General features: G+C 38.1%; 1 long non-coding RNA gene across 1 annotated transcript; it reads left to right on the forward strand.

Annotated features, from left to right (window-relative positions):
* Positions 1–3,357: 3,357 nt before the first annotated feature.
* On the forward strand, positions 3,358–12,718 carry LOC116993095. Its single transcript, XR_004417184.1, has 3 exons — positions 3,358–4,092; positions 10,429–10,490; positions 12,475–12,718. It is a non-coding gene; the product is annotated as an uncharacterized LOC116993095 (long non-coding RNA).
* Positions 12,719–15,487: the final 2,769 nt, after the last annotated feature.

Below are 15,487 nucleotides of genomic sequence, written 5' to 3' on the forward strand. Positions count from 1 at the left end.
CTGTGGGCATCACTCCCTGTGCAGGGATCTGTGTGCCTGGTCTGAGGGCCAGCTCACAGCGTCTGTCTGTCCATGTTCCCACTTTGCTGGCCTGGCTGAGGCAACACTGCTTTGTGACCATGCTGGGCAGGACACTGCCCCTTGCCTGCCCTGCCACCCAGGATTCCCTTCCTGTCCAAGTGGCCCTGGCCTTAGCAACTCTGACACTAAACTGATCTCATAATCTGATATTACTTCTTTGAAGGAAAAGATATCTTCTTGCCTGGGAACCTAGGAAGACTTTGCTGTTGTTCCTTTTTAATCTGTAAATCTAGTTTTGCTCAGTGTTGAGCGGCATCAGGAGGGCTCTTCAGCAAGGAGTCTGGACCTGGGTAGGATGTGCAGAGAAGCCCAGGAGTTGGGAAGTACTCTGGAACTCTCTTTGGCATCTGTCAATGCCAAACCATAGAACAACATGAAATCCAGATGGTTTCTTCTAGGCATGCAATCTGAAGCAGTTAGTTGTGTGGAGACACAAGCACTGCTGAAGCTCTTCCTGGCATGCAGAAGTGCTGAAAATAATCCAAGTGCTGATAAAGTGCTGGTGGATATATCAGGGTTAGAAGAGAGTACTGTAATTCCCAGGAGCTGCAATGGTGTGTGTCGTGTGTGTTTTAAATTTTGCTTTGAATATTCCACATAGCTCTATTTGGTCCAGGCTCCCCTACAGTAGCACTCTTATTTCAGCAAAAGCAATACAGAAATTATTCACATTCCTTGGTAATTTCCCTCTGTGCTGTTGCACAAAAGAGGGAAAGGCAATTAATTTTCCTTTGCATCAACCAGTGCTTGAGACCAATGAACTTGAAACAAAGATATCTTTTGATTCTTCTCTTTCTCTTTTCCCTCTTGGAGTGAAGTAAAAGAAATTGTATTTGTGCAAATAAACAGGGTAATGCTATAGCACTTTCCCAGTCCAAAGCTTTTTCTCAGAGTGCCTTTTTTCCCTCCCCAGTGAAGATATACAGGATTATTCTGGTGTATTAGAGACCCTCCCCAGAATTCCTGTACGTGGACTAGAGTAATGGGTTTCACAGAGACCAAAGAGAATACTGAGCATTCAGGAGATATTTCAGTGCCTTCTCCAAAAGTGAAGTAAGTCGCTTCTAAATAAGAAGTTACGGAGATCTCAGTGAAGTAACTTTTACAAATCAATGTATTTAATTTTTCTGAATTCACATTTGTTTTTCTGTTTTTACTTGAATGCACTGATAATATGTTAGCGTTTGATTTATGTTAATAAAGATGGTAATTGGATGATAGCGAAAAAGGAATAGAGAGCCAACATAAAAAGAAAAATGCTGCAGGGGAAGCAAAAGATCAAGAGACTTGGATCCATTTCCTGTTAAATTCTTCAGGAGCATTTACACTGATTTCACTGAGCTATAGCTCATTGTGGTAAAAAGTCCTTAGTGGAAAAAGAGATACTGAGGTTCATTAGCAGCTTTTATTAAATAAAACTTATTACCATAAAAATTACAGTCCCACCTTCCAAAGAACTACATGGAAAGAGAAAATAGGAATTACTTAAAAGTTGTTGGGAGGTTTTTGCTTGAGATTTTGTTTGTTGGGTGAGTTTTCGTGGGTTTTTTTTTAGTTTCTTTGATTGCTTGTTTGCATGTTTTGTTTTGTTTTAATTTGTTTTAATCCAAAATACTTTGTAATCAAAGCTCTTTTTCTTCAGAATTGCAGGAATGCCTGTGTTGCAGAGGATCACTTGGTTATTTACCTGGATCAAAATAAAACACTATGAAGTTCTCTGAGCTAAAGGAAGGACACAAGTCCTGTTTCTACTTCCTGGACCTGATTTCATAGTTAATATGTTCCCTGACACATTACTTGACTACGAACATGGGTGTGGGGTGGGTATGATCTGGAGTGGCCCTGAGTTTGAAGGACAGAGGATCCATTCCATTTACAGGAAGAGAGCTTCCTAGCTGCAGGGATGCTGACTTTGCCTTGTCACCTCCCCTCATGGCCAGACAACAGACGGTTTGACTCATTTCACACGCAAGTATAGACATGCCCTGTGAGTTCTGAAAACTAAGTATGTTACCATTTAGAAGGTTTTTCTGCATTCTTGCTGCCAAAACTCCTGCCTGTTTTTAAATTGGCATAACATCAATCATTTCAACATAGCAAATGCTTTGCCAGGACTGAAGGTAGTGTCCCTTGACACAGCACTGATTATTTATTTTGAATCATTTTCAACATTGCTTCTTCTGGCTTCTGTTATGTCAGCCCTTACAGAGTGTCATTTTTCTAATAAATTAATTTATTGTTTAGAATTCACAGAAGTAAAATATGAATAGGGTAGAATGAAGCAGACAAACAAACACGAAAGGATGAAAACTGAAAATAGTTTGGGAATACATTTTGAAGCAAATGGATTTTAAAATACCCTCTTGCTTGTAGTGTTGCTTGAAAAGCAGTGACAACCTCAGTATCTCAACAAATACAGAGCAATTCATGCTGTAAAATAGCAGTCGAGTTTTTATATCTTCTAAATTCATGGGTGGAAAGGGGGATCTGCATGATGAGGAGTTTCAGGGTGCGGAGAGAGGGATTCTGGTATTACATCTCATATTACATGGTGAGTCTTCCTAGTGGAGACAATGTATCTACTTGGCTTTTGGTTTGAGGTGTGCAACCCAAAGACCTCAGAGACAAGGATTTCTTCTGGCTTTAGAGTAGTTTTCCCTTTCCCTTTGTATACATCCAAATACACCTTTGATTAAGTGAGAAGTGAAAGGTGGTTTCTGAGGGTGAAAGGTGCCAAGCACCCACTTTTGTCTCCTTGACTTCACCCTACTCCTCTAAACCTTGGCCTTAGGTAGATACATACACACTCTGCAGTTTTGTAAGGCAATGATGCAGTGATGACCTTGGCTCCCTCTGGAGTCAGGGGTCCTGCACATACAGCATGGCATGGCACCAATGCCATGTCTGATTACAGAGAAATACATGCACAGTGGGATGAGCCCCTTGACTCCAAAGGGATAGAGAGCGTTAGGTCCCTTGAAGGAACCAACCCTGAAGGCCTGGAGTTGTTGATATTGCCACTGACATACACTGGCCACGATGAGGAAGGCAGGGAGGGAGGGAGGGAGGAAGGCAGGGAGGGAGGGAGGGAGGGAGGGAGGGAGGAAGGAAGGAAGGAAGGAAGGAAGGAAGGAAGGAAGGAAGGAAGGAAGGAAGGAAGGAAGGAAGGAAGGAAGGAAGGAAGGAAGGAAGGAAGGAAGGAAGGAAGGAAGGAAGGAAGGAAGGAAGGAAGGAAGGAAGGAAGGAAGGAAGGAAGGAAGGAAGGAAGGGAGGAAGGAAGGAAGGAAGGAAGGAAGGCTGGCTTAGGGCTTCAGAGCATTATGATGATAGAAGAAAGGACCATCTATTGCCTATTCCTCCCGAAGGGAATAAGGCTGCAGAAAGGCCATAAAGTTGCCCTCCTCTTGCAGCAGCAAAAGAGACAGCTGTGAAATCCAGTTCAGACAAGTGTTCTCAGGTCCCATTTCAAGGGAAGCAGACTATGATATATTGAATGAAGCAGGTGAATTGGTGAGAGAGAATGATAGAAGAAACTACAGGCAATGGGCAAAATAGTCCTGCAACTGTCTCCGCTTTGTCTCCTTTTTTCCAGCAGCTGCACTTTAGGAAGGATGTGACTTAAGTCTCAGTAAAGATGGTAAAGGCTGAGCATTATTTTGCATTATTGTTTTTAAACTACTTTCTCGTTTTTGTTTTTTTTTTCTTTTATTTGACCCAAGCCTCAAATTCTCAATGATCTTTTTGATATCTGAGGAAAAAACACCTATATCAGTATAAATGAAAGCTATTTCTTTGGATTTTTATTTGTTACCTTTTTGCAGGTATTATTTTATAATTTCATTTCTCTTTTAATCCTGCTTTGTTTCACTTGGCAACTCCAGCAGTAGTTTCTAGCTTCTGGCAAGGAAAACAGATGAGCAAATATTCTGTCTTGAAGTTAAATGCATTGCTGCAGCAACAGACCTCTTCAGCTTTCCAGCTACCATGAATCCTGAGCCTACTCTTAAACTGGTAAGTCAGCAGCCATGCCAGCACAACACATTGCCAGAATTGTTCAATCAGGCCAGTCTATATTGATTTATTTTTAAATGTATTCAGCATCAGTTCCTCTGTTTTCTGTCAGTTAGCGATACTGTCACTGCTTTGATTCACCACCCCTTCTACTGCAAATCGTACCAACACATTATCAAGCAGCCACTGCACCTTGGTTTTGAGGCTGACAATACAGGATCAATGTCCCAGGGGTTCAACCCTGAATTTCAATAATTCAATTAAATTCCTTGAATACTGAATTCAGCCAGATCGATTCCACATTGCTTGCATGTTCACGTACAAGGCATCCTCCACAGAGAACCTGCATATAGTCCCCTTGTCGGTATATAACAAAGGGAAAAGAGAAGATATTGAACTGGAGGAAAGATAATCAAGCATTGAACCTGCTGAGCCTAACAGTAAAACACTGTTCAGGAGAATTCTGCAGCAGCTGAAGCCACTGGAGGATACTGTATGTAGAATTGGGGTCCTATTAAAAATGTATAAACATATCCAGGATTAGGTTTTAAAGCTATTGCTGCAAGTATGAAATGAGCTTAACTTGGAACTCCTGGGTTCCCTCTAGGCTCATTTACAACTAACCAAGGGAAAAAATAAACTCTTTTATTGCTTGAATAATTCTATGCTACCTATAACAGTACTTAATAGTTAATAAGGATTTATGCCTCTCATAACCAAAAGGTGTATCTAGATTCTACAAGTGAATACATACAGGTGCTAGAAATTCATCACCCATACTTTGTTCACAAACAATATAGGAAGAAAGCAGAAGAAAGAAAGAAAGGAAAGAAAGAAAGAAAGAAAGAAAGAAAGAAAGAAAGAAAGAAAGAAAGAAAGAAAGAAAGAAGAAAGAAAGAAAGAAAGAGAGAAAGAAAGAGAGAAAGAAAGAGAGAAAGAAAGAAAGAAAGAAAGAAAGAAAGAAAGAAAGAAAGAAAGAAAGAAAGAAAGAAAGAAAGAAAGAAAGAAAGAAAGAAAGAAAGAAAGAAAGAAAGAAAGAAAGAGTCTTTGCAAGCCACAGGTTGTGACTACATAGAAAGACTCTTTAAAGAATGCCTAGTCTTCCAGGCCTAGCTCCAGACATCCGTGGAGCTGTGCCTTTGGATGCAGAAGCCTGTGGTGCTGTATCCTCCATCGTGCGTGGTCCCCTGTGCGAATAGTTATTCAGGCCAGGTGTAGGTTTAAGAACCTCCCTCTAACCTGGCAGCAGCTGCAAATCTATAACTTCAGGATGTGCTGACTAGTGATAAATGCTCCTCCTTAAACTGCAGGTGGAAGTTTCTTGGGACCCTCATTACTTCTTGGTGGATGTTTGTCCAACATCCAGAGTGAGAAGTTATGGTTTTATTTTAAGCTATTGCAGTTGTGTAATGGAAGAAGGTGAATTAGCAGTAATTGATAGTAATAACACTGCGAAATCAGCTTCTCAAACAACAAAATGTCTGCCATGACTAGATGTTCTATACATGTTTGGAGAGGATATTTGTCCTTATAGTCTAATTCTCTGGCCATTTTTCATTGACCACTAAGGGACAAGTCAGTCCTCTTAAAAAAAAAATTGGCAACTCAATTAAGAACAAATTCCAATTGTTTCTTATTAACTGTTTTAATTATTGAACATTTTAGCAAAACATCAAATAAGGTTCAGTGATAAATGGTCCATATAGGACATAGCATAATAATACCCTGAAAAGTAGTAATTTACAGGACTTCCAGTATCAATAGCCATCCCTGGAATATCCAGCAACAGAAACAAAAATGACTTTAATTTTTAAAGGAGAATTACTTTCTTTTTTTTAAAATATAGACTACAGCAGCTTCCATTTCATAGGTTTCCTTCATGACTATTTTATTTCTTATTAATTTATTTGTTATAGTAACAGTCAGAGACCCATTCTGAGGTAAGATATTTCAAAAACACTCAGAAGCATCCCAAAATTATTTTTATAAAATGTGAATAAGGATCAATGGAAGCTGTAAAGTATAAAGGTTGGAGTGCATAGCATTATGAGATGGGTAAATCCATTTACATAAACATCATTTACATAAACAAAAATGAGCAATTTTGGGTAAAAACTAACTGTGTAATAGTTTCAGCTAAAATTTTTATTAACATGATGAAGGGGAATAGGATAAATAGATGGCTATTTTGTTCTTTTCAAAATAAAAAAAATATTTTTCAAGAATGCAGTCTGATTTCTACCTTGAAAAAACAGTAATACTTTTTTTATAAAGCCTTGTTCCTTCTGTTGACATCTTCTCAAACCAGAGTGAAATTTTCATTGACAATATCTCTAGACACACCATTTTAATATCTTTTGACAGTGAGGACCTTCCCTCTGACTAGCTGGCTTATGTAGGATAAGCCTCCATTCTATACCCTCATTCATCATACCGGGTTTTTTTTTCATTTCAATCATTATTTCACTCGTGCAGGGACTTTTAAAAATCTGTGTCTCTTCTTATTTGTATCCCACAAACTGAATTGTAATGTTAATGCTAGTAATAATACTTGTTTGAATACAATTTCAGGATCAGTCTCCTACTATACCAGTGCAGTGATGGTTCATTATACAAATATGCTTGTGACACAGTGTTGTCCTTTGTGGCTGAAGCAGAGCTAATCCAATTAATTTGTTCATGAAAGACAAGCTGGTTTTAAAACAGGGTCTAGCACAAAGAGGAAAGGACAGTGTTTTATTAACTTTCTCCCTTGTCTCAAGACATATTTATTGCGTTCTGTTCAAGCAGAAATAATAAAAGCCTAAGAGTACAACCACTTGCATGAAAAAATCTTTGAGCTCTTGTGCATGTAAATAGATTGGACTTTTGATTGAAAATACTCTATGTATTTCTTCAGGCTTAAACTTTAAAATGCCTAATTTGGAAAGATACAGGATTGTGCAAAAATGTGACTTTCCTAATACATGGCAGCAACATTATTAATTAAAGCAGAGGACACTACAAGGATATGTCAAAGCAAAATAACCTTCAGCTAGCAGAAACAGACTGAGCTATAGGTCAATTTTATTGTGTTATAGAGGCAGACACTGTTTTTCACATTCTGTTACCAGAGACACCAGCGAGATACTCAAGGCAGGTTTTTGCTAAAAAAGACTGTCTAGAAAGGTTCAGTAGTCTCATATAGAACTTATGTGATGGATCAAGGATATTTGCTTTTACTCCGTTATAAACACTCTTACCAGTGGTGATGGCCTTTACGTGACTCTGAAATAAAAGGTGAACCAAGCAAAATGGAATGAAAGGATGAGTGTGCATTTACACAGCACAAAGAGACAAAATGTAGTAGCAGCTGCTTTGCTGGGAGACCTGTGAAACTGAGTTGCAAACTCATAGTCACGGAAGACACTCCCTTTCTGGGTACTGAGCATGTACTCTGACTGGGCTGATAACCTCCAGGAGGATGCTGTTAATGAAAGTGCTTTTTCTTGGTCCTAAAAATAAAGACATATTTATCTGAGGGTCTGGCAGAAATTTCTTTCCCTGTGTGTTATGACACTAATAGTCATTAGCAGGTTTGAAAAGCTTTACATACTCCAGCAAGGTAGCTGCCCCAGTATATACTAGGTCAGGAGTTGTAGCAGTATTCTCAAAAGTATTATTGCATTTAGAGATGGGGTCACACTCAGAGAGTTTTATTGTCTGTCTAAAACAGCTGCTTTGAGAAGTATTTGTCGAGTTATGAGCAAACTGGCTTCTCTAAGACTTGTCCTCCTTGACCTTTATATATTGCAGCTATAAACAGGACAGAGCTTCACCTGGCTTTATTTGCCATGGGTACACTGATGCTCAAACACCTAGAAAACTTTCATCAGGCAGAATTTGCACTTCTGCTGTCACACAAGCAGGCTGTCCCGAACTGTTCCATGGCACTGAACCATAATGCATTCCAGTCTGGACTGGTGCTAATTAGCAACTGCTGGAAACACTGACTGGCTGATACATTGCTTTCAGGGAAAGTGTAAGTAAACCCACAGTGCAGCCTGAAGTATGCAAGGTTCTGCTTTCTGGAGTAGGATGTGGAGTCAGGTTGCTTTCTTGTTATGAGCTTTCGACCTGTATTAAGTGAATGTCATCAAAGATAATCCAGTTGTAATACTCTTGTAGACTACTATGTGAATAGCCCAAATCTTATTGATTTGGAGATAATAACAGAAAAATAGAACTCTAGAGATCATTAGATTGCCTATATCTGGGCATGACACTCTGATTTAGAAAACAGAAGGAAACAAGACAACATTCTTAAAATAAAATAATGATTTAATCTGTCTGTGGAATATGAACAAGAAAGTATTCACATGTTTTCACAAGTCACAACCAGAAACATGGGGAAAACGTGGAAGTTGAGGGTTACATGAGATACACAAGCCTCTGACTTGTCTCTGTGATGGTGCCACTTTTACTTGATGACTGATTGAGAAGACGGGATCATCAGAAGCTGCTCACCTATTACAGGTGGGCATTGATACATATCTTGTACGGGGCCACCTCTTGTGGGGACCATTTCAATGCCTGTGCATATTTTCTCTTGCTTGACTGACCTCAGCGTGTTTTGGATGAAGTACACAGAAGAGACGATGCTGTACATACTGTGCAAAATGTTTTTCCAACCCTACAGCAGCCCTGTGTAGACTCAGTCCTCCAAGTGATTCTTTCCCCTTGTGCTCTGACCTGTGTCACTTGCTTTTCACTTACACTGCTGGCTGAGGGTCATTAACCACAGGTGACTGGACGTTCATTTTCTCAGTGCTTTAACAGCAGCAAACTTGTCCAAAATTATACAGCAATCCATTTTCCAATAAATGTGTCCCCTTCTCTCCTTCTGTGGCCAGGCTGTGCTTAAAGCTATTCCCTCTGCTACTAGCCTTATTTAGAGCTGCAGAGATGAATATTGAGGTGAAAAAAGTTGAGAAATGTTTAAATCGCTATCCTGGCCTACCTCATCAGCATTAGTGAGGTAATCTTATTTTATATTTCAAGGAACGTACTTTCCTCTTGGGTCATTGTATATATTTTTTCTCCTCTCTTTTTATTTTTTCATGTATAACAACATCTTTGATCATTCATGTACAGATTTTTGTGAGCATTTTTTCTGTAAATACTTTTTCCTGGATCTACAAGTTTGGGTGGAGTGAAGAATATATTTTACAGGAGATAGGGCCTTCAAGTAACAGAGATTCCACCATATTGCAAAATAAATTCTTCTACCAATTGATAGCTTCATTTCTTAAAAATCACTTACTACTACTCTAAATTTGTCTAGATTAATTTCTGAACCAGTGGAAGACTTTCTTTCATTGTTTGCTAGACAGAAACTTTTCCCTGACATGCACAGTGATCAAACCAACTCATAATGTTTCCCACATGCTTTTACAGGACTGAGCTCTGGGCTCCTAGGAAAACTGAGATTTTTCCAGGTCTTAGGTAGCTCTTTTACATCTTCATTTCCAATTTATAAACATCATCTTTTGCAGACAACAGAGTTGAGGGTTTTTTTGTTTTGTTTTGGTTTTGGTTTTTTTTTCTATTTTATTATTATTTTTGGTTATACACCATGGAATAAATAGTTTGTGCTTCCTTTCAGCATTTTTTTTTTTTTTTAATTTCTGAATATGCTTGGTGAATATTTCTGAATACAGCTTGGCTTTTTTTTTACCAGGAGGTCATGTTGGAAACACTGTCTATTTATCGCTTCAAAAACAGCACTTTTTCAAAGCCATTCCTTCCTTCAACTCTGACCTAAATTCCATTTTCACAGATGCTTGTCCTTAAATTAAATTGTTTTAGAAAGCATGATGCTCAGATGGTCTCATCTTGCTAAGTGAACTAGATTGCTCTGTCAAACTGACCTGTCCTTATCCTAATTTACCACTTTACTGGTTTTGTGCAATCTATAGACCTTTCCATTAATGATATTTTCTTCCAGATCATTGATAACAATATTGACTAGTGTGGAAGCAAGAAGAGATCATGGTGACATGTGACTAAAAATACTCCTATTAGATGAAGATGATCAACCAATTTTAATTCATTGAATATATACCACAGTGAATTCTTTTGGTAATATATCAAATTTATTATTCAGAATGTGATGAACTTCTGGGTCAAACTATGTACTCTTAGATGACTTTGTCATATTTTTGATCTCAATAGAACATATCTCCAGGGAGTGAAATCTGTTTCCAATTAAGCCCTACTGATTAGTATTAAAGGTACTATGATTTCTTTTTCATCCTGCCTGCACCATATATCCACCCATCTATTAATGTTTCCCAGGATGCCCTCACAGGACTATGTCTCGAAGAAGCCAATTCTAGGTGGAGATCACTTCCCCTTAGGTGAGTTTTCAGTGATGGAGCTGTAACACAGAAAAAAAATTCAGAATTAGAGTGTGAGGGGAGGTAAGAACTGTGTAGAAGGGTTACATGACAGTGTATTCAGCACTGCCTTATTTTCATTCTGCTCCTTGGTGAGTTGTTTTGTTTGTTTGCTTTGTTGTGGGTTTCTTTGGTTGGTTGGATTTTTTTCCCCTATTAAATGCTTTGTGGCTCTGGGTCTCTGAGACATCGGTGGCATTTCAGTATTTTTTCAATGATTTTCCTAATTCTCAATAGCCAACAGGTAGGTATGTAGGCATGTCAGGACATGTGAATAGTAACCAACTTGCAAGGGTGTAATTTTTCTTGAGGTACTGTGAGCTATATCATACAGGTTTCATAGCTTAATGAAAACATTCAGTGCTTCTGCATAATTTTAACACCTCCCCACTCCCAATTAGCACTAAATACTACAGGTTCCTGTAGGTTTTTCATAGTAAACAATCTACAAGAAAAGTGAATTGTGGTAGTATTTTAGAAATTTATTGTAGCTACTTTACAGTACAAGCATTTAATTTTTGTCCTTCCCCCACCCGCCCAACCCCCCAACTCTTAATAATCTGTCCCCAAACACCACCTCAAAATTGCATTTCTGGCTTAGGAAAGTCAAAAGCCACATATTGCTTGAGGCTGAGAAAGCATCATTGTATGCTTGACCTGTTTTACTTCTTTATACTGGCATCTGTTGCTGGACATTGTTGAAGATGAACTGTTGGGTATTTGGTTTAACCCAATTTCTTGTTCCAGTGGTCTCTACTTCTGCAATAATTATATTCTTTGGGTGCACTAGCAGTATTAACTTCCTTCAACTTGGCTGCACAGGTTTTTAAACCCTGACCATTCATGGTAAACACAGCACTGTAGCACTAAGGTAAATGTCTGTATGCTGTGTGTTTTCCCTTCCTCTGTTGCTACAAATGCAGTGTTCATTGAATATGAAGGCAACCTTCTTATGTTGTATGTTTCAGAAATCCACCTAACCTTAAATATAGTACTAAATTTCTCTTCATATTTCTGCCACACAGAATAGCTGTCATTTTTTTCCATATATATATTTTCAGGGAACAACGAAGTGGTTTTGGGATAAAAAGAACAACATAAAAGGTAGAAGGAAATTATAGAGGATGATATTTTATATTAATGGAGAGTGTCATTAGCTGCCAAGTTTCTCAGAACGCAACCTGAATAAAACACATGCTATTGAGTTAAAAGCAGTAGTACTTATTATACTGCTTTTACCATCCTTCCAAATCTATGATTTTACTCAGTTTAAATTACTTGCTGATGGATGTATATATGAGTGCAGTGATACCCCTAAGCCCATGGTTTGAGGACACTTCCAGGGATTGCCTAGCGAGACAATTGTAATGATATTCAAGTCACCAAAAAACTGACTTTGAGAAAATTCAGGTTAAAAAAGGCTTCAATTTGGCTGTTTAATTTTTTTTTTCAGTAGCAGTAAATCCATCTGATACAGTTCACTGTTATTGTGCTATATCCATCTGAAAATTGAAGCAAATTTAGTATAACTTAAATGGATCTATAATTGAATAAAACAATAATATAAATTCTATTTTCTACGTCACTTGATTGGAGATATGCAAGCCATCAAGATACAAACACACTCAGCAGGAAAACCACCAAATCAATAGAGCACACTTTAAAGGAAATGTAGCACAGTCACTGTCTCATGGGTCCTTTGCAGCCCATACTACTGGCTTACAATAATACCTTGAGTACTCAGGCATACTGATGTAAGAGTGTAACATTGCCATGGGTCTATACCTATGCAGGTGTGGGCACTGACAAAAAGGAAAATCTTAACCCAGCAGTAGAAGCCCCAGCCATGCAGTGAAATTGCTTTGTCAGTAATTTTGAACATTCCCTTTAGAGAAAGGAATATATTATATTCATTCTTTTTGCATTTTCTCAAAACATTTTTCAGTATGCTGCCTAGGAGTCAAAGCATTTCCAGTTTCTACACTCTGCCTTCAAAACCCGGAGCGGAAAATGCAGCTGGACGTTCATATCTGCCTCTCAAGCACACTGAAAGTGCCAGCAGAATGATTTCTTCACAATATAAAGATGTGATTTATGCTTCTACTCTCCTACTTTGCACCAGCAAGCATGCTGTGCTGTCTTTTGCTTTCATGCAAACTGTAATCTATACAAAATTCTTTTTTTTCATATTGATAGCTGAGGTACCTGTTTACTTCAAGCTTAGATGGAAGTAAAATAAACAATAGAAGAAGTTCATGAATGGGAAAGATAACACACAGATTTATTTTCCTTCCTAGAAGCCTTATACAGAGTTAAAAGTGTAGCAACCTGGCTGGAGGACAAGAATTTTTAGCTGTGCTTAATGTAATTAAAGCCAGTCAGACATAAACATGAGGTGGCTGTCCAGCAAATTGTTATACATGTCGGTAATTACAGAATTGTATATGAATATATGTCTGTGTTTTTATCAAACCTACAGGCTGGTTCACTGAAGCCAATGTGGATCTATTTGTGTGACTAAGGTTCAGCTCTGCAGGTCCAGGGAGAAAGAATTGTGCTGTATCTTTTATTGATGGGAACTACGAGACATCTTTGTAATTTTAAAATAGCATTTGGAAGAAAAGCAGAATCTACCACTAGCCAATACCAAATTTCTTTTCTCTTTTCTTTTCTTCTTTTCTTTCAATATTTCCTTCATCTCAAAGGCAGCAGGAGAAATCTTTATTTGGTGCACCTCAAAAAAAAATATTTAGAATCTGGACACAGGGCTTATTTCCTGCTTCTGTACCCATTGCAGAATGGGTCAGGTTGTAAGGGCCCACAGGGGGTCGTCTGGTCCAACTTCTCTGCTCAAGCAGGATCATCCCAGAGTACGTGGCATGGGATTGCATCCAGATGGTTCCTGAATATCTCTAGTGAAGGAGACCCCTCAACCCATTGTCTCTTGTCCTAGAGCTTGGAACCACCAAAAGAAACCTGGCTTCATCCTCTGGGCACCCTGCCTTCAGAGACTGATAGATATTGATAAGATCCCCTCTCTGTCATCTCCTCTCAAGGCTGAACAGCTCCCTCAACCTTTGTTCACAGGAGAGATGCTCCAGTCCCTTAATCATCTTTGTAGCTCTCCACTGGACCTGCTGCAGGAACTCCCTGTCTCTCCTGTCCGAAGGAGCTCAGAGCTGGGCCCAGCACTCCAGATATGCCCCGCAAAGGCCGAGCCGAGGGGCAGAACTCCTTCCCTCAGCCTGCTGGCAATGATCTTCCTAAAGGAAGAAATTCTTATTCATGGTTAGGAAAAGAAAAAAATACTTTACCTAAAATTGTACTTCAAGGTCAAATATTAAAAAAAAAAATAAAATAAAGAGATTCTGATTATGCTGCAAAAGGGAACTTGACTCCCTCTTACTGGTAGGACAGCGCATGTTGCTCTCAAAAGCATGGATTCTTTAACACTAAGCAATAACTTTGTAGTAAAAAAGCTATAATAAATCAAAAATTTTAGAATTAACCCTCCTCCAGCTTAAGCACTCTAAGATTCTTTTCTTCACATATTTTTTTCTTTTTTTTTACCTTTGGAGCTTGCTTCCTTGCTTGCAGAGTAGCTCGACTTTGTCTACAAAAGAGATAGAAACTAGTTGTATATGCAGAAGTACCTTACATATCATGCAGAGTTTCAACACTCTTTAATAAAAAAGCTTAAATAAACCTGTCTCACTTTTAAGACAAGTTTTGCAGTGAAAAATGCTGCTCTTCTATGTAAGTGCCTGGGTGGCTTTACTTTCATTTTGATTCTCAATGTTTGCTTCCTTCTCAAAAATATTGTGATGTTAAATTTACTTTGTAATCAGCTATAAAAATATGTTATTATTGAAGAGAAAGAACTATTCCGGAAATGAAAATTTTTAACTGTGAGTGGTAATATTTGCTTTGTGTTGCAGTAATTCACTTGTGGGGAAAAACAATCTATGTCAAATTCTGACATTCACATTTAATAAACTAATCATAAACCACATAAGAGCTGCTAGTTAATAACTATAAATTATAATTTTTGAAGTAATTCAAAGATTGTTTAGCTGTTTGCATAATGTGTACCTAATCACTTAGGGACCTGGTCCCTGACCATGCAATGATACGGTGTTATATTTAATAATCAGAATTAAAATTTAATCCAACAATTTATCTTGTGTTTCAAATAAGAACTCCAATTGCTAGTGATCACATGCAAAGTTTTAGATTTTATCTTTTCAACAGCCTCTTGCTGAAAGAGTTTAGCTCATATATGACTAGAATAAAGGCTAGATAGATACTGCTCCCAGGCAAAAGAGAAGACAAAAGAGTGAAAATAGCAGAAGAAAACAGGGCACCTGTATTACAAATGCTTAAATGAGAAATCCAAATAACAAAGCATCTGGGCTTAGATAACTTCCAGAGACAATTGTAGGACTTCAGTGGTTTTATGGGTTCTCTGTTATTCTCTTACTCTTGAAGAGTGGCATCACTAGCGATTGGCGCCACTTTTTGCATAAAAGTTTTCTTTAGTAATCAGGTTTTGTACTTTCACCAGTAAGGATTTGAAAAAAGTAATGATACTAAAATTTGCATTATTTCTATAGAGCTTCAGTTACTACTAAGCTTAACTGAAAACTACAAGGCAAGGCACCTCTGAAGACGAAGCCTTACAATCCAGAATTGGATCAAATTTCTTGGACATTTCTGACAGGTTTAGCCAAATATTTAAACACTAATAACACAATATGAAAGTGAGAGGGGGAGTTTGTGGGTTTTTTTTGGTTTTTTGGGGGTTTTTTTTTGGGTTTTTTTTTTTTTTTGGTTTGTTTTTTTTTAATTAATAATGTCCGTTTACCTGCTATACTGAAAGACTTAAAACTAGGGAGCAAACAAGCAGTGCCTGAAGACAGATTCCAAAGTAGTTTCTTAAATGTGACTTAGTGGAATTT

Source organism: Catharus ustulatus, chromosome 2 (assembly GCF_009819885.2).
Source record: "Catharus ustulatus isolate bCatUst1 chromosome 2, bCatUst1.pri.v2, whole genome shotgun sequence".
Classification (NCBI taxonomy): Eukaryota; Metazoa; Chordata; class Aves; order Passeriformes; family Turdidae; genus Catharus; species Catharus ustulatus.